The sequence below is a fragment of the Sciurus carolinensis genome, chromosome 4 (genome assembly GCF_902686445.1).
Source record: "Sciurus carolinensis chromosome 4, mSciCar1.2, whole genome shotgun sequence".
Lineage (NCBI taxonomy): Eukaryota > Metazoa > Chordata > Mammalia > Rodentia > Sciuridae > Sciurus > Sciurus carolinensis.
Genome location: NC_062216.1, coordinates 84801833 through 84828590, shown reverse-complemented (window position 1 = coordinate 84828590; position 26758 = coordinate 84801833). Strand labels below are relative to the sequence as shown.

Here is a 26758-nt window from a genome sequence, read left to right as displayed (position 1 = left end):
CTGGCAGAGAGCCAAACGGCGTGCTGAATGCGCCTTGAGAAAAATAGGAAGCGTTTACCATTGGCTGTATGATAATTAGTTCAGCTGCCTAGCGTGTGGACAGATATATCTTACATGTATGCTTGAGCTCGTGATTGCTTGACCTTTAATAGGATTGGATGGACGTATCTGATTACAATTGCTTATGCATGAGACTGCTTATATATTGAGGGTGTTGTCCGAATAAAGAAAAAAGCTGCTTCATGAACTTCTGAAGAGTACGTGTCGTTTGTCCCGCTAGTCGGCGGCAAGCAGCAATGGTACGTCTTTTCCATTCTTTCACTTTCAAACTATGAATATCTTTTTAAGGTGTGTCTTTTAGAAACATTATGGTTAGGTCCTGTTTTTAATTGAATCTGTCTCTCCATGTTATTGAATTGGTTAGCTGAGATCATTTACATTCAGTGGCATAGAAAATGATTATTATTTCATACCATTTTTATTTATTTCTAATATTTTATTCAGACTTAACTCTCCTTTCCATAGCTTCCCTTCTAGTGAGATTCTTTCATTTGCTGACTCTGAAGATCATTTTCCATTTCATCTGTATAAAAAGTTTCTTTAAGCATTTTCTTTAGTCCTGGCTTAGTAGTCATGAATTCTTAGACTTTGTTTATCTTAGAACATTTTTATTTCACTTTAAATTCTGAAGAATGTCTTTGCTGGACAAAGAATTTTGGTTGGTAATCATTAACTTTTGGAGCATGGTATATATTATTCCAAGACTTCCTAACTTTGAAAGTTTGAGCTATGAAAACAGTAGTGATTCATATTGACTTATCTCTAATTGTGACCTGCTGCTTCTCTCCTGCAGCTTTGAAAATACTTTGTTCTCTATATTAGGCATTAAAATTATAATAAATCTTAGAGATGATCTTTTTTGATATTATCTATTTGGGGTTCTGAATGCCTTTTGTGTTTGGATTTCCATATCATTCTCAATGTTTGGAAATTTTTCTTGTATTATTTCACTGGAAAACTTACACATTGCTGCTGTGGTTCGAATATTAGGTGTGCCACAAAAGCTCCTATGTTAATGCAAGAATGTTTGGAGTTGTTCTCTCTCTCCGTAGGCCCTGAGCAATGGACATGACTGACTATGGACTGAGACTGCTGAAATTGTGAGCTTCAAATAAAATTTTTCTCCTCTAAGTTTCCTTTACCATTTATTTTGGGTACAGTGACACAAAGTTGACTAACATAGAAATTGGTACCAAAAATTGGGTCATTGTCATGGTCAAACTGACCATATTGTTCAGAAGATTTGTAGCTGGTTTACTGGGGGTAGAAGCTGGGAAAGCTTTAGAATGTTGTAAATAAACTTAGAGGAAAATTTTAGTAGGACCTCTGCAGACCCAAATTCAGACAGTAAAGACCATGCCTATGAGATTTTATATCAAAATGAGGACTCTATTGGGAATTGGACTGCAGGACATTCATGTTACCTTCTGGCAAAAAAATTTGTTTACATTTTGCCCATATCCTAAGACTTTTGTGTGAGGCTGAATTTAAAAGTTATGGACTAATTAATCTGGCAGAGGAAATTTCAAGGAAGCACAGCTTTCAGTCTGGGGAATGAATATTGTTGACAGCATTTAGTCAAGTTTACTATGAGAATCAGGAGCAGAAAGCAGAGTTAATAGATTTTAAAAACTTGAAGTTTGACTTGAAAAGTGCTTGTGAAACTGGGGCCAAGGAAGTTGTACTGGTTAAAAATATTATAACCACAAAGGACATGCCAAGTGCTTGGCACAGAAAAAATAGAAAAATTGCTTGAAGACACCTCAGGAATTTTCAAGACCATACCCATTAGAGTTTCAAGAATGTAGAAGGGAATTTTTTTTAGAAGAGATCATGGCAGTGCTCTGCTTGCACAGGGAACTTGGGAAGTCATTCCAGCACATCCAACTACCCTATAACTCAGAGGCAGCAGGATTCCAGAAAGCTCAGCCATTGCATGAACTAGCAACAAACGTCGGTATCTTCCACCTATCCCTGGTTCTGCAGGAATGTAGGATGCTGGAGTTTGGGGAGAGTAGAGGTTTCCACTGAGGCTTCAAAGGAAAGTCTGGGAACTAAGGCAAATAGCAGTGAGTTCAGGATATAGGTGACATCCTTTGAGAAAGTGATGTCTAAAGCGCTGAAGATGAAGCCAAGGGTGAAATGAACTCCACAAGAATTAAGAGATGCCAGTAACATTGACTATCTTCCAAGTAAAGTTGCTGGTTGCAGAGAAAGTTCAACCAAAAGACATCTTATGTATATTCTAACTAGGAAGGTCAATTGAGCATGGCTGCTCAAGCCCTTTGGGAATAATATCTCATATCCATGTGGCCTAGAAGCTGCATGTAGAATTATAGATGGAGTTACAGGATGTTTGCTCAGCTGAGTTTTGGTCTACTTTTGGTACCATCCCTTCTTTTATGTCCCTATTCCTCCCTTTTGGAATAGAAATATTTACTCTATCCAAGTGTATATTGAATATATATAACTTGCTTTTTTTGTTTTCTAAGAAAGGCTCAAAGCCAAAAGTTTGGCTTCAGTCTCAGATAAGACCTTGGACTTGGACTTTTGAGCTATGTTGGAACTGTTAAGGCTACGGAATTCTTAGAGATGAACTAAATGCACTTTTCATTGTAAGATAGACATGATCTTTTAGGAACTAGAAAATAATGTTATAGCTTGGCTATGCAGTATCTCTCAAAATCTCCTCTGTTAATTTGGGAATGTTTGGAGGTAAAGTAATTGGATTAAGAAAGTTTTGTCCTCCTCAGCTCAACCTAACTTGAGTGAACTGACTAGGTAGTGGCTGGGTAGGTGGTACATGTAGAGGAGGTTACTGGACATGTGCCCTAGAAGGGTATTCTTCCCTGAGGCCCCTTTCCCCATTCTTTTTCGTTTTGTTTCCTTACTGCCATGAGGGTGTCAGCTTTCCTCTTTCCTGCTCTTCCCCCATTATGTCCTACCTCATCTTGTACCCAAAGGTATGGACTCAACCATCTCTAGAGTGAGATCTCTGAAACCATGAGCCAAAACCAACTTTTCCTCCTCTAGGTTGTTCTTATTTGATATTTTAGTCACAACAATGCAAAATTGACTATCACAATGTCTTAAGTGTGTATCTCACTGCCTTGCTCAATGACAATAATCCTTAGATTTTGTCCATTAATTTGGACCCAGATTTCCTGAATATTGTGGTCAAGGTCTCTTTTCATCTTGATTTTACTGCTGACTGAGTTTTTAAGATTCTACACTTTGTCTTTGAAGCCTCTATTAGTAATACTTTCCATTGAATTTTTAATTTGATTTATTGATTCTTTTATTTCCAGTATATCTGTTTGGTTCTGGTTTCAGAATGTCTATCAGTTTATTGAAAAGATGTTTCACCTCCTGTATTTTTACCTACTATTTTATTCCTTAGATATTTTGGTTCCTTGACTTTTTCAACCATCAGTCTTTTGAATTCTTTGCCTGGCATTTTGTTCACTTCAATATTTGTGATTTCAGTTGTTTAGGGGTTATAAAGTTTTGAAGGCATTTTATTTTCTTATCTTCATGTGTTTTCTGTATTTCTATGTTGATATTTGCCAGTCTGCTGGAATGGATCTTTCTCCCATGGTTGTCTAGAAGACTATTTATTAAACTGCTTTCTCTTACTGGGTGTTCCATAACAGAGGAATATCTCCAGTTAAAAAGGTACAGTTAATGTGTTCCCAGTCTTTTTTATCAGTATATTACAACCCTTTTAAGGGGAGCTGATGATCACCTGTAACTGCAAGTATGTCTCCAGTGGGATTGCAGATGGGGTCCTGTAGGTCATGTAGGTTTGTTGTGCTATATTTAAATGTCTTCCTTGCTCAAACTGCAGATGCTGTCTGATGCTGAACTCTGAAGTTGTTGAGATCTTCATGATTCCTCATTTTCCCCCCCAGCACTCTGGAACAGAGTTTTCCTTTTCTCATGAGCTACCATGTGCTTGGTGATAGTGTAGAATACTATTCTTTTTACCCAAATTTTCTTATTTTTCTAAACAAAAGGTATTGTGCTTCTGCTGATCACTGCTTCTCTGAGTTTAAATCTAACTCTGTTTCCACCAGTTAGACAACTGTTGATCCAATTCAAATAGAGAGAAGCCAGTATGTGGTGGCTATTACCCACCATCTTTCTTCCTCTCCTTATTTACCATTTCTTATTCTAGTCATTTGTTTTTTGTGGAGTTTTGCTTCCATTTGATTTCATTTATTCTCGCCAGACAGTTTTTCTCCAACTCCCTCTTTGCTCTATTATTATCAAAATTATTACATTTTCTATGTTAGGTGCCCAGCAACACAATTTTACTCAGGTTATTTATATAGTTTTAAAATAAGTTAAGAGAAGGAGAAAATATGTGCAATGTCTTTTGTGGTAACATATTTAACTGTCCCAATGCTCTTTAATGTTCTGTAAGGATGCAAATTATTGTCTGAATTTACTTCTTTTAAGTCTGAATATCTTCTTTAGTGTTTCTTGTAAAGTCAATCTCTGGCAAATCTCCTCCCTTCCCCCCTCTCTCCCCCTCTCTGTAACCTCAAATGTGTTTTTTTTTTTTTTTTTTTCTTCCTTTTTTTTTTTTTTTTTCTTTTTCTTCCCCTGTATTGGAGATTGAACTCAGGGGCACTCAGCCACTGAGTCACATCTGCAGCCCTATTTTATATTTTATTTAGGGACAGGGTCTCACTGAATTGCTTAGTGCCTCACTTTTGCTGAGGCTTGCTTTGAATTTGCAATCCTCCTGCCTCAGCCTCCCCAGCTGCTAGATTTACAGGCATGTACCACCATGCCCAGCTTTTTCTTCCATTTTTAAAAGATAATTTTGTGGTATATATTATATGTATTAGGGCTCTCTAGAGGAACAGAACCAACAGGAGGTATGATTATAAAAATGGGATTTATTAGATTGTCTTACACAGTCAGAAGCTGAATACTCCACCATGACTGTCTGCAGGCTGAAGTGCTGAAGGAAACAGTAGCTACCCAGTCTGAGATGCTGAAGTCTCAGAATCAATGATGTTACCTTGGTCTGAGACCAAAGGCTTCTGGAAACTCCCTGGAGAATCACTGGCAGAGTCCACTTTGGAACAGTGAAGGAGCAATGTCTATATCCTCAGGCTATTGGCAGCATCTATCAAGAACCTGTTTAAGAAGAATAGAGCTTGCATCTGCTGCTACTTCCTTGTTCGTCCAGCTTTTATTCCATCCAGGCCTCCGACCTTTGTTCAGTGTTGCCCATGCCTAGAAAGGGTCTTCACTACATTTCACTATCCCACATGTCATCATTCCTAGATACACCCTCTTTGACACACCCAGAGACCTCTTAATCTTTGGCATCTCTTAATTAGATCAACTTGATAATTCAAATTAACCATTAAAATATACATTGTTGAGAGTATTTATTATTAATTTCTTTCGATAAAGGATAGAACAACTATGTCATCAATCAGAAATGGAATGGAATACTTGAACAAGAATTCCATTATAAGCCATCTACCCATTCCATTATAAAAAAAATCTACCCAAAAGAAGAATACATGTTATTTTTCAGATATATATGTAAAATTTTCCAATATATATGCTAGGCAATCAAAAGAACCTTAAACATTTAAAAGGATTAAAATCGTAGAAAGCATGTTATATGGTCAAAAACATATTCTAGAAACAGATCCTGGAAAGAAACTTGAGTTTCCTCCTATGCAAGTTTTGTTGATTGTTTTTTATTAAGAGGGAATGATGAATTTCACTGGATGATTTTACTGCTTCTACAGAGAATACTATATGGATGCTGTCCTTTATTAAATTGATACAGCATAGTATATTAATTAATGTTTAGAAGTTAAACCAGTCTTGAATTTCTAAAATCAATCCTATTAGGTCCAGATGTATGTGTTGCTGTGTTTAGTTTGCTATTATTTTGTTGAATATTTTTATGTCAAAGAATACTGGTCTATAGTTTTCTTGTGATTTCTTTGTCAGGTTTTAGAATCAGAATACTATATTTAAACTATCAAATGTGAAGGTTACCCAAACTTCTATTTCTTGGAAAAGTTAATGAATACTTGCTTTCAATTTTTCCTTTTCTATCTGGGAGAATTCACCAATGAAGCCATATAGGTTTTAAATTTTCATATTGAAGGATCTTCTTATTACTAAAGGCATTTCTTTACTTTTTCATATGTTTTTTTGAATTTCTATTTCTTCTTGAATGAGTTTAAATAATGTGCTTTCTTGGAATTTGTACCTGTCATCTAAGATATATGATTTGTCAAGGGCAGGAGTATTGGTAGAGTGCAGTTCAGTGATAGAGTGCTTGCCTTGCATGTACAAGGCTATGAGTTCAATCACCAGTACCACAATAAAAATTATAACTATATTGTTTATATATATTATATATGCATGGTGTGTATACATATAAAGAGCATACATATGCTATTTTATATAATACATATAAGGTGTGCAATTATATACAATTACATCATATACTATATATCAATTATATAATATATAATATAGTATACTGTATATAATGCATAACATAATATATAGTATATAATATATATTATATCCATTTATACAATTATGTGTAATTATATATTATATATTATATATAATTATATATAGTATATGATTATTTGTAATAGTATCTCACATATATTATTATATATAATTATATGTAGTATATCTATAATTGTATATATATGCATATATATATGATTGTTGAGAGTTTGCCTTTTCTACCTTTTATATTTCTGTAAGATTGCTAGCAATTTTCCTCTTTTATTCCTTATTTGTCAAATTTATACTTTTCTCTTTTTTTATCAATTAACTAAAGATTAGTCAAAACTTTTATTCTTTCAAGAACCTATTAATATTTTATTCATAGTCAATATTCATTTGTTTTTTCTATATCATTATTTTCCACTCAAATCTTTACAATGTCTTTCCTTGTATTTATTTTTGAGTTCTTATTGCTCTATTTTCTCAGTTCATTAGGGTATAAAGTTAGGCTAATGATTTACATTTGTTCTTTTTTTAAATTTATTTTTATTGTAAACAAATGGGATACATGTTGTTTCTCTGTACATGAAATAACGGCATACCATTTGTGTAATCATACATTTACATAGGGTAATGGTGTTTGATTCATTCTGTTATTTTTTCCCTTCTCCTCCACCCCTCCCACCCATCTTTTCCCTCTATACAGTCCCTCCTTCCTCCATTCTTGCCCCCTCACATCCCCATTATGTGTCATCATCCGCTTATCAGCACGATTGGTTTTTTGAGATTGGTTTATCTCATTTAGCATAATATTCTCTAATTTCATCCATTTGCCTGCAAATGCCATGATTTTATTATTCTTTATGGCTGAGTAATATTCCATTGAATATACATACCACAGTTTCTTTATCCATTCATCAATTGAAGGGCATCTAGGTTTGTTCCACAATCTGGCTATTGTGAATTGAGCAGCAATGAACATTGATGTGGCTGCATCACTGTAGTATGCTGATTTTAAGTCCTTTGGGTATAGGCCAAAGAGTGGGATAGCTAAGTCAAATGGTGGTTCCATTCCAAGCTTTCTGAGGAATCTCCATACTGCTTTCCAGAGTGCCTGCACTAATTTGCAGTCCCACCAGCAATGTATGAGTGTACCTTTTTCCACACATCCTTTCCAACTCCTATTGTTGCTTATATTCTTAATAATCACCCTTCTAATTTGGGTGAGGTGGAATCTTAGGGTAGTTTTGATTTGCATTTCTCTTATTACTAGAGATGTTGAACATTTTTTCATATATCTGTTGATTGCTTGTAGATCTTCTGTGAAGTGTCTGTTCATTTCCTTAGGCCATGTGTTGACTGGGTTATTTGTATTCTTGGTGTAGAGTTTTTTGAGTTCTTTATATATTCTGGAAATTAGTGCTCTTTCTGAAGTATGAGTCACAAAGATTTTCTCCCACTCTGTAGGCTCTCTCTTTACATTGCTGATAGTTTCCTTTGCTGAGAGAAAACTTTTTAGTTTGAATCTATTCCAGTTATTGATTCTTGCTTTTATTTCTTGTGCTATGGGAGTTCTATTAAGGAAGTTTGATCCTAGGCCAACATGTTGAAGATTTGGACCTACTTTTTCTTCCTTAAGTTGAAGGGTCTCTGGTCTGATTCCAAGGTCCTTGATCCATTTTGAGTTGAGTTTGTGCAGGGTGAGAGATAGGGGTTTAGTTTCATTCTGTTGCATATGGATTTCCAGTTTTCCCAGCACCATTTGTTGAAGAGGCTATCTTTTCTCCATTGCATGTTTTTGGCACCTTTGTCTAGTACTACTCCAACACCTGGAGATTAAATAATACACTATTACATGATGAATGAATAACAGAAGACATCAGGAGGGAAATTAAAAAATTCTTAGAAGTAAACAAGAACAAAGATGCATCATATCAAAATCTCTGGGACACTAAGAAAGCAGTACCTAGAGGAAGATTTATTTCATGGAGCGCATTCAACAAAAGAAGAAAAAATCAACAAATAAAGGACTAAACACTACAGCTCAAAGCCCTAGAAAAAGAAGAACAGAGCAACACCAAAAGTAGTAGAAAACAGGAAATAGTTAAAATCAGAGCTGAAATCAATAAAATTGAAACAAAAGAAACAATCAAAAAAATTGACACAATAAATAGTTGGTTCTTTGAAAAAATAAACAAAATTGATAAACCCTTAGCCACACTAACAAAGAAGAGGAGAGAGAGAACTCAAATTACTAAAATTCGGAATGAACAAGGAAATATCTCTACAGACATGAATGAAATACAAAACATAATTAGAAGCTATTTTGAAAATCTATACCACAAAACAGAAAATCTTGAAGACACTAACAGGTTTCTAGAGACATATGAATTACCTAAACTGAACCAGGAGGACATACACAACTTAAATAGATCAATTTCAGGTAATGAAATAGAAGAAGTCATCAAAAGCCTACCAACAAAGAAAAGTCCGGGACCGGATGGGTTCTCAGCCGAGTTCTACAAAACTTTTAAAGAAGAGCTCATTCCAAGACTTGGTGATTATAAGGTGGTGACAGAACTCTTAATACGGTGATAGAGAAAATAGAAAATATGTAGAAATTTTAGAAAACGATTTCTTTGAAAGTTTAAACTCAACAATTCCATTACTAAGCATATACTCAAGAGAAATAAAAACATATGTCCATTAAAAAATGTGTAGAGAAATGTTCATAGCATCATTATTAATAATAGCAAAATGTGAAAGAAGCCATATGTTTATCAGCCAACGGGAGGATAAACATAATGTGGTGTACCTATGCAATAGAATAGTATTATGCAATAAAAAAAAAATAAAGTACTGATACATGTCTCGTGAAAACACCCTGAAATTATTAAGCTAAGTGAAAGAAGCCAGTCAAAAACGACCTTACATTATATGATACCATTGTACAAATTTCCCAATATAACCAAACCCAGGGACAAAACTTAAATTGGATTTGTCTGAAGCTCAGGATGATGGTACCATTATCAAATAGTCAAAACCAAATAGATTTGAGCTAAACACCAAAACCAACCTATATTTCAATGCACCATTACTATTTCCTCAACTTTATGTTTCAATCTAGTAATCAGAACAAGTCTCTCACTACTAGTAAGAACCAAGTGATTATTTTCTAAGGCTAAATTATAGGAGGTGTTTGTGGGTGGCCAGTACTGAAATATAACCACAATGACAGAGAACAACTGCAACCAGGAAGAGGAAATGCAATGAACTTCTGTCTAGAGCCCAAGAATGTGAAGCATGTAGACACCTGGACTCCCATGTATCTTGTATGTTAAGAGGTGAAAAAGGAAGATAAAGAGGAGACTAATACTTACTGAACAATTAACATATGGCAATCACTGGGTCAGATGAATTGTTAATTTGCAAGATGAGATAGATAATTTGTGGGATCCAGTGAAAAATTAAAATAGGGAACTTCTGTTAAAAATTATCAAGAATTTCAAGACAGCAATCACAGATCATTAAACCAGTGATCGCTCCTGTTAAGTACAGGATCCTTTGTGATTGCAGAGGTCACACGTCCATGAAACTAGCCCTGCTGATTTGATAATGGTACCCTCAAGAATATAATGCAATACATACTATTATCCCTGAAAACAACAGATAATAATGAAAAAGTTGATGGCTGTAAGATCTGTTTTGCACAGACTTACACACTTTGAGATGGACAAAGCCCAGTGTAAACAAAATACTTATTTTACCACTTAGTCCATTTTAAAGGCTTAAAAAAGCACAGTTACATGCATGTATAAATATGTGACAACAAATCCCACTATCATGTGTAATTATAATGCACCAATAAATAAACAAAAATTAAAATAAAAAATATATGCCATCCTAAAAGTACTCATTAAATGTTTACGTGCTTTTTTTCCCATTGTTTTGTGATATGCTTTCTTTCTGTTGTAATGTGCCACACTTCTTTCTTCAGCTGCCCTGCTAATAGTTTTCCAAATTAAAGTGTTGTTACACATCCAATGGGAAGAACACTTCACTCCAGCCATGATGAGCAGAACAGCCTCTCAGCTTTTCAGCATCACTTTAGAGTTAGGACTCCATTAATGGCAAAGCCACAGGACTGGAATTGTTGAAGTCACAGGTTCAGTGGATTGCTTCATGGATGTTCCTCTAAATGCTCATTAATATTGAAGGCCAGAGTAATTACTCTCACAAAATCCCATGGTGCATTCAAACCTTACTCTTTGCCAATTTTTCTTTTCTGGTTGTAATAGAGAGGTGGCCTTTTGCCCACAGGAGTGCACTCCATGAATCACTAGTGCATGTATTCCGTGTTGTGGGAGGGGGACTGCAGTCCATATTATTATTTAATTTTTTTTTTTTTTTTGAGGGAGGTGAATGAGAGGAGGGCATGATGTAAATAGTGTGTGTGACTTCCCTCTGAACAAATTAGGCCTTGTGAATTGTATAAGTGAGCAAATCTAATTTTAGTGAACAAAAGAGGCTGAGAGATGCTGAGTGTAATTTTTATGTAAAAATAGGAAGTCTCCAAAGACATCTCTCTTTAAACAGATGAATGCAAATTACCAAAGTCATCCAAATTGAGAAGGTTGATTTATGCATTTTCCATTGTACCCTTCAACAAAAAAAGCTTTTTCTGTTTCCAAATAGTATGCATTTGGGGTAAAGTTTCACTTTATGCACCAAGAATGGCTGAGAGAAGAGAGATCCAAAGCAGTCATGTAGAGAAATTGTTTCTCTCTCTTTAATTTTTTCTCAAACACAGCTTCTGCCAAATAGGCTGTCCAACTGTCTGCTGTATCCACTTATAGCTACTTGAATTTTAATTAAAAAATAAAAGTTTTAATGCTATGTATCAGAATATATGATTAATTCTCCACTGGCACCCTATGTTTTCAGCAGAGGGCAGACATGGTAAGAGAAAAATCAAATTCTGCTTCAATATAGACAGCAGCTTGATTCCCAAATCAGCACCAGCCATTTTAGAATATGGATTTTATTCAGTCACCCTTTCAGTATTGTCAGTGTGTATAGCTTAGTTATTGCTTTCAATATACATATCTCTGAAGATTGTTAGTGCATTGTTGGCTACTAAAACATATTTAAATGATTGTCCTGCGTAAGATGATCAGCTATGTGTTGGTTTTCCTTACTCTTACTTGCAAAGTGTCCGCCTTCCCTGCCCCTTGCCAGCACCCTTTGAACATTTTAAGAATTTCTTTAGTAATAAAGAGCAAGAGTGAAAGCATTTAATTTCTGTCTCTGTCCTGATACATTCCTGTGGGTGTGTGTGTTTGTCCATGTAGCCATGCATCCACATATTAATTAAAGAAGCATTCACTGTGTGCCAACCAACACTAGTTACTATTCTAAGCACTGAGAATCTCTCCCAGAATTTAAAGAGTAGCAGATTACACTTGCCACTAGTGGAAAAATAATTCCAATTGACGGATTGGCAACTTTTTTTGTTACTCTCTGCAGTTCCAGTACTGTACTTGAACCTCAAAACCTAAGCTTTCACCATACCTAGCTTTTTCCCAGGTTTCCAAGTGGTACACACTTCCAGTCTCTGTACCTTTTTGAAGTCCTTCCCTTCTATAAAGATTGCCTTTTTCTTCTTTTAAAATACATATATAAAATGCTCCAAAGTATCTTTCTTGTTATTTTGTTTTGTTTGGTACCAGGGATTGAACTCAGGAGCACTCAACCCTGAGCCACTTTGTATTTTATTTAGAGACAGGGTCCAAATGATCTTTTTTTTTGAGTTATAATTTTCTTAATGTTAAAATAAGATAGCTCTGATATATAATCCTAAAGTTTATGTAAAATTCAAGGTCAAATTTTCCCTAAGATTTTTTTAAAATTTAAATGTTCATAATTATTGATCCTACAAATTTATTTGGCCTCTAAATTGTGTCTGGGTATTACTGTATTGAATCCTGGAATTCCTGGCCTCTTTCTTCTTTTCACTTTTTTAATGAAATTTATTATTTCATTCCTCTCTTTTCCCCTAAAGTTCTTTCAAGATCTGAACAGAAGTTTAGGTAGAATGTTAAGGATGACATCAACACACACACACAAACAAACACACACGCATGTGTGCAATCCAGGAACCAATTAAATATTCTGTATGCTACATGTCAATTTTGTGAAAATTATGCCATTTTTGCCATGGGGCGGCAAGGGGGATCTTCTCTTTGTCCCAAGTCTTGATCAATCTGTTGGTTATCCCTCCATCTAAAAACCTTTTCTGGGCTCAATCCTTTATATTCAGTCTATATTTTATTTTACTTTTGATGTTTCTAAAGTGTCTGAAGTTCAAATATCTAAATTAACTTCATTGTCTTTCTTTTCAAAGAAGGACCACTTTTAGTATGTCCTGAGTGAATAATTTGGGATAATTTTGCCATTTGTCTACAGCTTAAAAAGAAGTAATGCATGTAATCTGGTTTGGGAACAATGTTGCATCCAGAGGAGCCAAAACCTAATAGAAATTCTAATATTTTAATTTTTAAAGCTCTTTCAAACTTTAGGTGCTGAAAGTATATTACTAGGCAGTTAACTGCCTTTTAGTACCTGACCTTCAGACTTCAGAAACACCTAAAAGGTTCTTATTCAGATGAATTGTATTTCAATTAAGTTATCCTATCCTTCCTGTCTTTTCTCCTTCCTTTTTCTGAATGCCTTCATTCAAACGAGGTCTCCAGCCAGTCACATACCCAACACTCTTTCTCAGCACTGATGATGGAGTATTTTGCTTCAAATGTCCATTGACAGTCTTTTACTTCAATGCCAACTTTGGCAACTTCCCCTTCCCACCCTCCCTCCCTCCCTTCTTCCTTCCTTCCTTCCTTCCTTCCTTCCTTCCTTCCTTCCTTCCTTCCTTCCTTCCTTCCTTCCTTCCTCCCTTTTTCCTACCTTTCTTTTTTAACCAGGGATTTAATCCAGGGGTGCTTAACCACTGAGCCACATCCTTATCCCTTTTTATTTTTTATTTTGAGACATGGTCTCACTAAGTTACTGAGGCTGGCTTTGAACTTGTAATTCTCCTGCCTTAGCCTTCCCAGCTGCTGGGATTACAGGCATGTGCTGGGTACATGGAGTTGTAAGAGCTGAGGGTGAAAAAAGGCAGAAAGGGTTAAAATTAGGCATTCAGATCAAGAATCCTCTCTCCTGGACTCCTATATGTGAGTACTTTTTGTCCCATAAATGTCCACATGCCACTCTCACTAGTATGCTCTTTTAAGTTAAAATCATGTCTCTGAAAATTCAATGACTGGAACGTGTGTGGGAAGAACCAGCAAATGTTAAGTTTCTGCTAGAAAACATCTTACATCATTCATTTCCTGTAAATTATTAGTTTATTGCCCTGTTATGTGTTTGGAAGTCACGGGAAGTGTTTCAGTAGACTTTTGTCTCATTAAAAGACAAACGAAAAACTAAAACAAAACAACAAAGCAAAACTTTAGCTTGCTGTTTGTTTCTTAGTGAAACTATGAGAAAGCAACTTGCTCCCTCAGATGTATCTTCCCCAACATCCATCAAGTTTCTCTAAAAGCATATGATCAGAGGGCCATTCTATGAACCCTCAAGTGTCTTAGATATTTCATATTATTTTGAAGTTACATAAATATGAATTATATTTAATTCAAATTTTAAATACTTAAAAATTTTTATATTCTAGTTTTGAAATTGAGAAAAAAGATTGTTTCTATTCTTGAACTACTCAAGATGTTGAACAGAGATGTTTTAAGTACTTAAGTTATTTTAAGTATTATTTTAAACTCAGATCTCTGAAAAAAACTATCAGGTTATTTACTAATATATATTTATATATGTGTTCATGTATTCTTTTGATGCATAATAAATTTTTAGATATTATATACATTGAAATATATTATCAATTATGGTGTTCTTTTCTATAAAATACCAGACATCAGTAATATGAAGGTTTGGATTGAGGGAAAACTATGTCCTTCATTAAGTCTAATGTGATGCAGTATTGCAAAAGTGTGTGTAAAGTGGGGAAATTTTCATACCTTATGTGTTATATTAAACAGGCACTATGAGAGCATATTAAACATATACATTAGATATACATATATTTCCTTAATACAAGTTTCATGTAAATTAACATATATACTTTAATTCATGCTAATTATTTTATTTTAAAATATTATGCTTCATTACATTAAATGATTTCTTGCCTATTGTTATGTAATTAGTATCATCTGCTTCTTGATATCTTCTCTTAAATATATGAAAAGGCCATATCACTAATTTGATCTTCATTTCTTATGATTCATTGATAAGTACTCTTTTCAAGTGAAGGTGCGACCTTTCAGTTCTCATATTTCCAAATATCTTTATCTTCCGTGTTAAGTGAAAAAGTTCTGTTCCATTGTGTAAAGAGCATTAGACTCACACAAGTCTTAAGCCCCGTTCTTCCACTTATCTTCTTGAATACCTCTATGTCCTCTGTTCTCCATTTAAAAAATTAAATTAGATAAAAATTGAGGCAAGATTTTATCTTAGATCTTTAGAAACAAAGCAGGGACAACCCCTTCAGTTATGCCTACAGTTAATGTGTTATTTCTACTTTGTTTTCCAATAGAAAGAGTTAAGGCTGTGAATAGTACCAACATGACATGTCTGCAAGCTGGGACCACCCAGAATTGGGCTCAAGGTCTGGAAACCATTTTTGTGATTTTGATATGAGTTGAATTTCTCATTATTAGTTTTTCAAGGATATAAATGTCAGACATTCTGCATTATGCCAGACAAAAATTATTGATAGTATCAATATTTGAACATAAATCACTGTACCCAAAAATGTATTGTTTGTTCCATCTTTCCTATGTACTAATGATTTTATTTATTGGACAAATATTTATTAGTGATTACTGCAAGGTTGGCATAGTGGTATTCTTTGGGATAAGGCTTCTCATTTCATATTCCTTACATTGTAATGGGTAAACACTAAATAATAAATGAATATGCACAATAATTATAAAATAAATAGCATTGAATTGTAAAGTCACTGGTTAACTAATCAAAGGTAAGAAGTAGTGACTTTCTCACAAAGCTCATGAAAGATATTAAATGTTAGATTGAGTTATCTCTTCTACAAAGAAAATAGGGAGCAATATCTCCTAAAAATGAAAGTGGCAAGTTAGAAAATTAAAGTCTTAAGTAATATATTTAACTCTTCCAAAGAACAAGTCAGTACAAATGCAAAGATTATTTTTTTTTTAATAATCAAAATGAACTTGATTGAGAAAATGTTTCAGAAAGACATATGGGTTAATTCTTTAACTCAACAAGTTTCTAAGTGGTGATTTTGTACATTGTCATGGAAACTATAAAGATAATTAAAGTTAAGATAGTCTTTCTATTTAGTTATAAAAAAATTTCAATTTGTCATTTTTTGTGATCAATGAGAAAAGACAAGGAAGAAATGGACCACTTAGAAATCTGCAAGGCTGAAAAACCAATTTTAGAGAGTTAGGGAATGTCTCCAAGTGAATCGTGTTATAAAAGTCTTTTTATATTTTTTACCTCTAATTAATTCTTTGCTCTACATAGTATTCTTTTTATCCATATTTCCATTCTTCACTTTAACATGACTGCATCTACTTGAAGTCAGTTCAATTAATTGATGAGTTTTTTGGGTTTTTTATTATTGCCCCACCGGTCTTTCCTTCTGTGTAGCATTAAGCAAATTGCTCCTTCACAGAAACCATTACTTTATTTCCTTACTCCTATTTATATTGATCATGAAACAATTACATTATAGCATCAAATGGACCAAATTTAATTTGCAAAAAAGGCCTCAGACATGCTCAAAATGAGGAACTGTAATTAGTAAATCTGCTAATCAATGGTGTATTTATGTGAAGTTGACTCAAATAGGTTGTTTCATGTTAAGCATTGATTACGCAAGACTTGTGTTTAATCTGGGCTTATTCTTGCTAGAGCATTAGGATAGTGACAGATGAAGTTAAGGATCTCTTTAAAGATTATCAGAATCTTTTACAACGTGAGATGTTAGGAAGAGTTCAAAAGTGATTCATGGAGACCCAAGAAATATTAGAGAATACTTTTTGTTTTAACTAATTGATATAAGTAAGACTTGTTAGGCGTGCTGGTATTAAATTCCAATTATTTCTGTTAGTTGATTGAATTTTCAAAAAATTCATATACCAATGTTCATGTGATAGGTCTAGTCCTGGTCCTGCTTCACACCTTTTTTAAAAATCTTGTTTACATCCAAACCTTAAAAAATTCTTTAATTTTGGAGTCACAATAAATTAAGATATTCTAATAAATTTTGTATTCAAAAATATTTATGATACAGAAACATTCTACCTATAACAAATTCTTGTAACATCTTTCAATAAAAGATTAGAAAGTATAAAACTACCACTAATGAAAAGGAAATATTGTTAATAAATGGAACTAACTACTCAATCTAATTTCCTGAGGTTCTGATTCAAAAGAAGAACAGAGAGTTGTGCAGAATTAATCCATGTCTTGGTTGCCTTATGGTTTTTATTCATTCATTTTGGTTTCTGTTCATGTTTGTAGAAAGCTGAGATTCCAAACTGTTGTGCCATAGAATATAAGAAAAACATACAAATCTGGAAAGATTGAAGTGTAAGTATTACAATTGCATTTCTTGCCCATCTAAGAATTTTAGCTAGTTCTTAGGAAATATTTAATTCTGAATAAGGCTTTCTTTGGCTAAGTTTTTTGCTCATAATAACTGATTGAATTGCTCTAATGCATGAAATGATTTAATACTATGAGTGCCTAAAATGAATTTTTTTTTTGGCCAAGATAATGTTGAATCATTCTTTCTGACCATACTCGAGTAATAGATATTCACTGTTTTAAAGCCATTTTTGGATAAGCTATAGGACCACTTATAGATTTATTCATTTAAATTTAGCACACATTAGTTAAGCTTTCACTTTGCGGCAAGCATTGAATTATGTATCTTCAATACATAGTTCAAAAAAATAATAACAACCCATAGATCCAAGAACCTAACTATAAGGCTAGGAAATTTTATTGGTTATATATGACTTTTTAACAACTAGCTCAAAATGTAATGACTTAAAAAATAGCAATACTCATTTATTTTATCTCATGGTTTCTGTGAGTTGGAAAACTATGAGTGGCAATATATGGTAGATCTGACGTGGTGTCTCCCATGAGGTCACAGTCATGTGTTGGCTAGAGTGCCGGACAGGATCCACTCACCAACCAGAATGTTGGAGACGGTATTACCTGGAATATTCAGTTTCTCTCCAACTCAACTCTCTACTTGGCTGCTTGAGCGTCTCCATGGCATGGCATTTATTTTTTTTCCAGAGCAAGTAATTCAAGAAAGTGTCATAGAAGTCGCATTTTCTTTTATAATCTGGCCTAGCAAGTAAAAAATGATAATTTATATTCATTTAGTCCCAGAAGACACAATATAACTCAATAAGGAAGCAAATGACACAGAAACAAGGATTATTTGGTGCCATCTCAGAAGTTGGTTACCACAGGAATATGAAATAGTAAATCAGACGTGGTGCCATAGTGCATGCCTGTAATCCAGTGAAGTGTGAGTCAGAAGCAAGAGGATCACAGGCTGGATACAGGCCTTAGCAATTTAGTATGGCCCTAAGCAACTTGATGAAACTTTCTCAAAATAAAAAGTAAACTAGCAGATCTGTTATCTCATACTAGACAAAGCTACCAAAAACATACATTGGAGAAAAGATACTCTCTTCAACAAATTTTGTTGGGAAAACTAGAAATCTATATGTACCAAAATGAAATTAAACCCCTATCTTTCACCCTGCATGAAATTCAACTCAAATTGGATCAAAGACTTAGGCACTAGAACAGAGGCCCTGCACCTAATAGAAGAAAAAATAGACCAAAATGTTTACCATGTCAACTTAGGAACTGACTTCCTTAACAAGGCTCCTAAAGTGCAAGAAGTAACATAAAGAATCAAGAAATGGGATGGATCCAAACTAAAAATCTTCCTCTCAGCAAAGGAGCCTATAGAATGGGAGAAAATCTTTACCACATGCACCTCAGATAGAGCATTCATCTCCAGGATAGATAAAGTACTTAAAAACCTTAACACCAAAAAAACAAATAACCCAGTCAATAGTGGGCTAAGGAACTGAACAGACACTTCACAGAAGAAGAAATATGAATAGCCAACAAATAAATTAATAAATGTTCAACATCTCTAGCAATTAGAGAAATGCAAATCAAAATGACACTGACATTGCATCTCACTCCAGTTAGAACTACAATTATCAAGAATACAAGCAACAACAAAAGTTGATTTTTGGGGAAAAGGTACACTCATACATTGCTGGTGGGATTACAATTTGGTGCAACCATTGTGGAAAGCAGTATGGAGATTCCTCAGAAAACTTGGGATGGAACCACCATTTGACTCAGCAACTTCACCCCTCGGTTTATACCCAACTAACTTAAAATCATTAATGTTTATAGCAGCTCATTTCACAATAGCTAAACTATGGAACCAACTTATGTGCCCTTCAACAGATGAATAGATATAGAAAATGTAGTACACATATGCAATGGAATATCACTCAGCTTTAAAAAGAATGAAATGATGACATTTGCTGGTAAATGGATGCAGCTGGAGAATATCATGCTAAGTAAAATAAATAAATCCCCCAAAATAAGCCAATCCTAGCCCTAATGTTTTCTCTGATATACAGATGCTAAATCACAATAAGGGGCGGGTGACTATGGAAGAATAGATTAGACAGACGGGAGTGAAGGGAGGTGAGGGGGTATAGGTGGAAGGAGGAGAGGAGAATGAATCAGACATTATTACTTTATGTGCGTATATGATTTCACAACTGGTGTGGTTCTACATCACGTACAACCAGAAGAAGGAGAAGTTACACTCCACGTACGTATGATGTGTCAAGATGCATTCTACTGTCATGTATAACAAATTACAATTTAAAAAAGAGAGAAAAAAATAAAATAAAAATTAAAAAAAAATAAAAAGAGCTAAGGATGTAGCTCAGTGATGGAGTACTGTTGGTTTCAATCCCCAGTACTAGAAAAGAAAAAAAAAAAAAAAATGGTGTATTAGTGCAACAATAATAACATTTTGAACAAGGTAAATACATAGTCTAGAAAAGAATGTTAAACTATAATTATTTTGAAGAAAAGATAGAAACTCTAAACAGATATTGTTTTGGGAAAGCAAATTTCCTTAGTAAAACAAAATAGAGTATATGAATGGTAAGTGTTAGAGGTAAATATTTTTGGTTTCTAGTCAATACTTCACTAGAAAAATACATTAAATTATAGTACATTGCCTGCTATAGAAGTAAAAGTTGAATGTAATATTTTTAGTTTTACTACATTTATTTTTCAGATTGTGTGTTTTAGATCATACAATCTTCATTGACCAATTTTTATTTATGAACTTGGTGTTGAATATATATTTAAGAATCAAAATCACCAATTGTAAGGTGATAAAGAACAAATGGTGATTGTAGTGAACTATTTACTAACTTTTTTGATGTTAATAAAAATTAATTAAATCAAAGCTGAATTTAACTTACAATTCAAATTATTGGAAGGAATAGGATTCTTGTGAGCATTTGTTCTAAGTATAAATGACTTTCTCTGGCATATACTTATCAATACAAATACGATATGGCAAATTGTCTTTGTGATACCTTCTACTGTACCAAGTCTGATAATATTTGAAAATTACTGATAGCATTAACAGGTTAAAATTTTTAAATATTTAAATTAAATAATTAATATATTAGTTTTGCAAACAAATATTAAAGAAAACACACACACATATATATTTCATGTATCAGTAAACCTAAACCATCACAATAAAATAATCATACAATGTTGGAACTGTTTAGCATTTTTAATTAAACCCTATGGCTAAATTGGTGAAGTGTTTCAAGGTTATATTCTCAGTTTGCACATTGAATGAGACCAGGTTTCCCTATTCTCCCTCTTATTACTCTTTCAACAGTAGCTTCTAATGAAGATGGCAGCCATCATTTAAATACACATCATTAGGTAAAGAACATAAATGTCAATAAAACATTTTCTATTAAGTAGCAGGCTGATGGCACCATAAAAATGAAAATTTTTCAAGTTGTAAAATACAGTCAAAGTCATAATGGAGTACATTAATATAGTTTGGCATTCTCTCAGTATTCCTTAGTGATCTGAGAAAGAGTTTTAATTAAAAGCGATTTTGATTGCTTCACGTTTATACTGTGAAAGATGTACAATGTTTTCCAAGAAACGGTTCTTCACATGAAATTAAGTTAGATATACAGTACCTTTTAAGTAGCTTCAGTTATTTTCATTTGAATTTTTCAGTTCTATAATTTATATTTATTTGCATTTATGTCACACAAAGGACTTAAGTTTGTGAGTATCCATTAAGGGCATGTTAAGATTACTTTAAGCCATGTGTGTAAAAGGTTCATTTTCTATGTATGTAAAAACTATATTTTCTACCAAGTGGTACACATTTCAATAGTTGCCAAAGAAACTGACATAGGAACAAGATGCCAATTTTGTGATTTTTGCCTCTTATATTGCCTCATTCATAACACTAATATATGATCTTCCAAATTTGCCCAGGATTATGCAAAATCCTAAAAGATTTTCTAAAAGAAGATAACTAAAAGATTTCTTTTTTTTTAAACTCTGTATCTACAAATACTTTTAACTGTATGTTATTCAAAAACAAGAATAATATTTAAAAGAGAGTTGTTGCTACTGACAACTCTAACTTAAAGAAAATTTTGTTTAGAATGTTTAAGCAAAACAGATGTGTCAGCCCTAAATCAGGTAATTATACTATCCTTAATCTCCACAGAGGCATTAATTCTTTATAAAAACACAGATCAGTCTTTACCATTAATTTAGGAGACTTTTATCTCTACGCTTTATGTCAAAAATATTCATATTTTAGAGGTATATGAGAAAAAGTAGCCTAATATTAGATGCATAAAAATGAAATATAAGTTTGGGTCAATCTAAGAAATATTTAAAGACTATTACGCACTAGGAAATCTAGACTTGAGAAATAGCCTTTTATTCCTTTGTTTAGTGGTGTTGGTCATTAACATAGAATTTTGGAGGGAAATTACAAGGAAAATGGAGACATCTGTCCACCAAGAAAGGCATAGAAACTATAAGCTAAAGATTGATATCAGCAGCCACACATCTGTTCACAAGGAAAGGCATAGAAGCTATCAACTAAAGATAGATATCAGTAGCTGCCACACTAACTGCAGTCTAAATCAGCAGCTGTTATTTTAAAAATCAGAAACAGGAGCAAAGAGCAATAGCATCTTAAAGAGAATAGAGACCTAAAATTCTGCATAAGAAATTAATGTACTTGAATTCCAAAGAAAAAAGGAAAGAAACGTATTAAAGGTTATCATGATTAGAACCTCTATTTGGCAAAATGTTGTATTCACACATCTGATCAGATGGTTTCCATTGGTGAACCATTATAGAAGAAAGTACAACTACCAAATTTCAGTGAATCAAAAGATAACTTCACATAAGTCCTTCACATTAAGTCCTTCAATTCTTGCTTGAAGGAACCAGACACTCAAATACAACTATGTACATAGTTGGATTAAAAGCATCACTAAATGTCACATAGTTTCATCCTTGAAGGAAATGTAGCCACTTATGTAGAGAGTTACAAACATACTAATTTATATATTTATCATTCTATCAAAATTTTTGATATTAGCATCAAGTAAAGAAAAAGCAAATCAAGAGCTTCTTGATAAAACTACTATAAAGCAAACCTGGGATATTTATAATTTAATGTATTAAAATCCTTTATTATTATTATTTGGTACTTATTGCAAATATTTCTTATCCTTATAAAATGACAATGAAGACCAAAATTTTGAATCATATAATTGTTTTGTAAAACTCTAACTTAAGATTAGTAATTATGTTTTAAAAATGATTAAACGTTACATTAAAAACCCTAATTAGAAAGTCTTCTCAAGTAACTGTAAAGTTGGCAATGAATTCTGATGGATTGTGTTCAAAGAAAATCCATGAATATGTTATATACATGTTAGAAGAGAACACATATAAAATATATCAGATGCCAGTCTAGCAAACCTTTAGTTTTTATTCCAGTAAAAATAAAATCTCTATTACTAGCATGAGCTATCTTCTACATTTGAAAAAAAGAAATGGTTGATATTTTTAATTTGTATGCATTTTAAATTATTAAATCAATAACGTGGAATGAAGGATAGTTGTTTAAGTAGTAATTGGTAAAGATTGTCTGTAAATTTGAATTTAATACTCTTGATAGAAATGCATTACCTAACATCCCACCCAAAGAATTCCTGTTATGATATCACCACATTTCTATAAAATTTGAGTCCCTATATGTGGGAAGCTCACTGCTCATGATGAAGGAAGTTATTAGTCCTAATTGTTAATAAATTCTATCTTCAATTGAATTCAAATATGTGTATTAGTAACTTCTACTCATGAGCTCCATTAACTCCCCAGGCAGAATCAGATCATATATTCCCTTTCTCTTCTACACAGTAATCCTTTAAAAATTCAAAGACGACATCCATGTATTCCCTCTATCTTTTCCTTAATATTTTTTAAAAATAGGAATATATTAATCTGTTTTGTTTGGTATTTGTGTGTATGTGTGTTTGTGTGTATGCGTGTAGTTCAGTTTTAAATTCCCTTTATTGTAAACAGATATGTTGCCAAAGTGATCTGTTTTTATTTTTTCATGTAAAGCATGAAAAAAAAATGCTGGTGTCCTCATTAAAATGTGATTAAATGTTTAAACTTCCAGTACATTAACACTGACATTTTGTCTTTTAAACAGTGTCAGGTAATGAAGGTCAACACAAGCAAGCGTTCTGTTTTCGGCCCTTAGTGAGAAGCACGCTGTACTTGGACTTCACAGCAGGGAACTGTCAGGCTCTGTTCTCCTCTGTGCTGCTTCTCTCTAAGTACTCGCTTGCAGCTGGCTCCAGCATATGGTAGTGTATGGAGATATTTTCTGGGGTCCACTGCCTCAATTGCTATTTAATGATTAATTACTGCAGTCTGATGTCAGGGTGAGACATTCAGTGCTTCAGGTAAAAGTCTTAACTATAGAAAATGACAGCAGGCAGGGTTTTGAAAGCTGAGTTAACTTTGTATTTCTTCTGATGAATTACCCGATTTTTCTATCTACTTCTAAGAGTGAAGTGAAAAAAGACAAAATCGTCAAATAGCAAACGCCAACAATGACAGGGGTGGTATTCAGCAGAATAGTCTGTGATTGTCACTCACGATGAGAATAGTGCAGACAGATACACAATAACTAACTCTCTACTGGAAACCAAGCAAACAACTTTCAATTGACATTCCAGGACATAATGGCTCTGAGCTGTGAAAAGAGTCTTCTGACAATGTTCCTAGTAAGCAAATAAGGGTGAGATTTATTTTCTACCAATGTATGATTTTGAACTCCCTATACCCTAAAGAATGAGGTGACAATATTCTTTAATATGTGTTATTCTTATCTGTAAAAGAAATAATTCAGCAAAAGTTCCACTCTGATATTAAGTTAAAGTGGCATAATTGTCTGTTTTATTTCTCAATAATTACATGTAACTTTGAATTAATTTTAGTTTAAAATGTAAAGCAGCAATTTGTCAGATAATACCAACCTGAATCATAGAAGCCAAAGGATGAATTTTGAACTCTGAGAAATTTATATCACAATTTTGAACTATTCAAGAATTACCAAAATTTTTACTGAATTAAACCAACTTTTTATTCATAAATCATAATGATTGTTTGTTTTCTACACAGCAAATTATTTTTTTCATTCAGTATCTCTTTTTCTTAATTATGTTACCTTGAAACAAGCTCAAAATATTTGTAGGAAATCGGACATATTAAAAAAAATTAATTACATTTAATAACAATTATTCAAAGCTGTTAGTCAATATCTTTTACATGTTACTTGATAATGGACTAACAGATAATTGAAATGTTTTATGGTTTAAAAGCAACTTAGATTAATTAGGAATATCATATCCATTTGTTGAATGGATTCTAGCAGGTTAGTAATCCATACATGGTCATTTATGAGTTTACTATTTAGAACTCAGAATATATTATTTAAATCATACAAATATGATATGTACTATATTTCTGGACTAGAAAATATGTTAATATAGTTAACATTTTTTAACTTAAAACTGATAAAATTTATATTTTCTTTAAAATAATCATTAAAGATTACATTAGAACTATAAATTTACTAGTTTTTATGTTGTCTAGATTTCAATTTTGGACTCTGAATTCACAAGGAACCCTACCACATTCTCAGCAATGAATAAGAATTTGCTTTTCAGTATTTAGTTCTCTCCTTCAAATTGTTCCTCCGGTGCCAACAGCAATAAGAGAGTTGTAATGTTCATAGTTATACATATGTGAGAATCACGTGTAAGCTGTGTGGTCATTAGATATATAGATTTTTTTTGTAAAAAAGAAAGAAGTATAGTTTCAAGATGATTTTTATTTTCCCTTGTTATGGTAAATCCAGAAAGTTTAAAAGGAAAATAAGATATAGATCTCAGAATACAGTAGAAATATTGCCTATTTTTATGATTATTCTCCACAGTATTTAAGTATTTTTAAGATCTGTTAATTATAAAAGACAATTTGTTTCTAATCTCTATATGATTTAAATATTCTGAACTCTATTGTAGATCCCTATTTCTCATATGGAGGATCAATTAGCAAGTTCCAAGAGAAGTGACTGAGACAGGACTTCTAAACTCCAGATATTCAATTGGCAAACGATAAGACTTGGTTGATTTCACCTGTTATGACCCCTCTATTATTCTGAAGCTCCCCACAATGCTGTCACAGGTTAGCCCTGGAGTGCTATTGGGTAGGACAACAGCAAGACACTTTTGGACTTGTGTTAGGTACACTAGAAAAGAGAGATGAGAAAATAGGGGAAGGAAATGATTTGGGGCCTATCTGTTTTACAGGATCCTCAGGAGAGCCATAGTCTAAAATTGAGAATTAATGATGTTCATTAATCTTGATTCCTGTTGAAATGGCCATGTAATAACAAGGTAGGTGAGCGCAGTACCTAACCACAAATATAAAAGGTTCCAAATTCATTCAGCCTACTCTAAACCCCGAAATAGAAGCATTCCAATTTCATCTGGTTGATCTGGCATATTTATATCCCTAATTTAATGAGGCCTGAAGAGTCAAACTAGTAGTGTTATGATGAGTTAACACCACAGCTTTGATTGCTCACCATCCAAATAGCAAAATTTCCTAATATCATTTTATGGGACTTAAAAGACATTAAACTAAATATGATTGCTTCTCCATAAAATGGTAGAATAGTTTTCCACATACTGTATATGCAAATACAATATCCCATCTCAACCTCCAGTGCCCATAGTAAGTTACCCTTACAGCTTAGATTGAATAACTATTATTGGTTTACGTTGTTCTAAATCTTCCTTTTTGTGTAACTAAGAACAGAGCTAAGCTTTCAAAAAAAAATTAGAATGCCTTGTACACAAGACAATCTTGTTTAAAAGCTTTGCCTCATTATGCAAGCTATCCTTTCTCATTTGAAAAAAATTCATAATGCATACTGAAGACAACACATGCAACCTGAAAATTACAGGGGAATCTTCTGAATGCCAAAGGTTTTAGATACCTCTCATTTCTCCAGATAAATGTTGGGCAGGGGTTGGGGGATTTAGAAGAGATGGGAATTGTAATCTAAAAATACAAACTTCAGTGAGTATATACTGTAGGGACATTCAATTTCTAGCTTTTAAGAGCAGCACTAAATGTATAAACCATTATTTCACCAGCCATTCAAGAATCCCCATATTGTAAGAAATAGTAGAAATCTCTCTTAAGAGTGATGAATGTCAGTGAATATAGACACATCAGAACTGCAAGGACTTCTTGTGAGCCCCATTTGTTTCTCAAATAAAAATCTATATTGATAAATATAAAATATTTCCTTCAAATTAGTGGGTGTAAAAAGAATTGC

General features: G+C 33.2%; 1 long non-coding RNA gene across 1 annotated transcript in view; it reads left to right on the top strand.

The window, feature by feature from the left end:
- Nucleotides 1-235: 235 nt before the first annotated feature.
- Nucleotides 236-26758, top strand: part of LOC124983495 (uncharacterized) — a 50541-nt gene continuing 24018 nt past the window's right edge. The window contains exons 1-3 of the long non-coding RNA XR_007108449.1: nucleotides 236-299; nucleotides 1113-1160; nucleotides 17203-17271. This is a non-coding gene — a long non-coding RNA (uncharacterized LOC124983495). The remainder of the gene's footprint in view (nucleotides 300-1112; nucleotides 1161-17202; nucleotides 17272-26758) is intronic.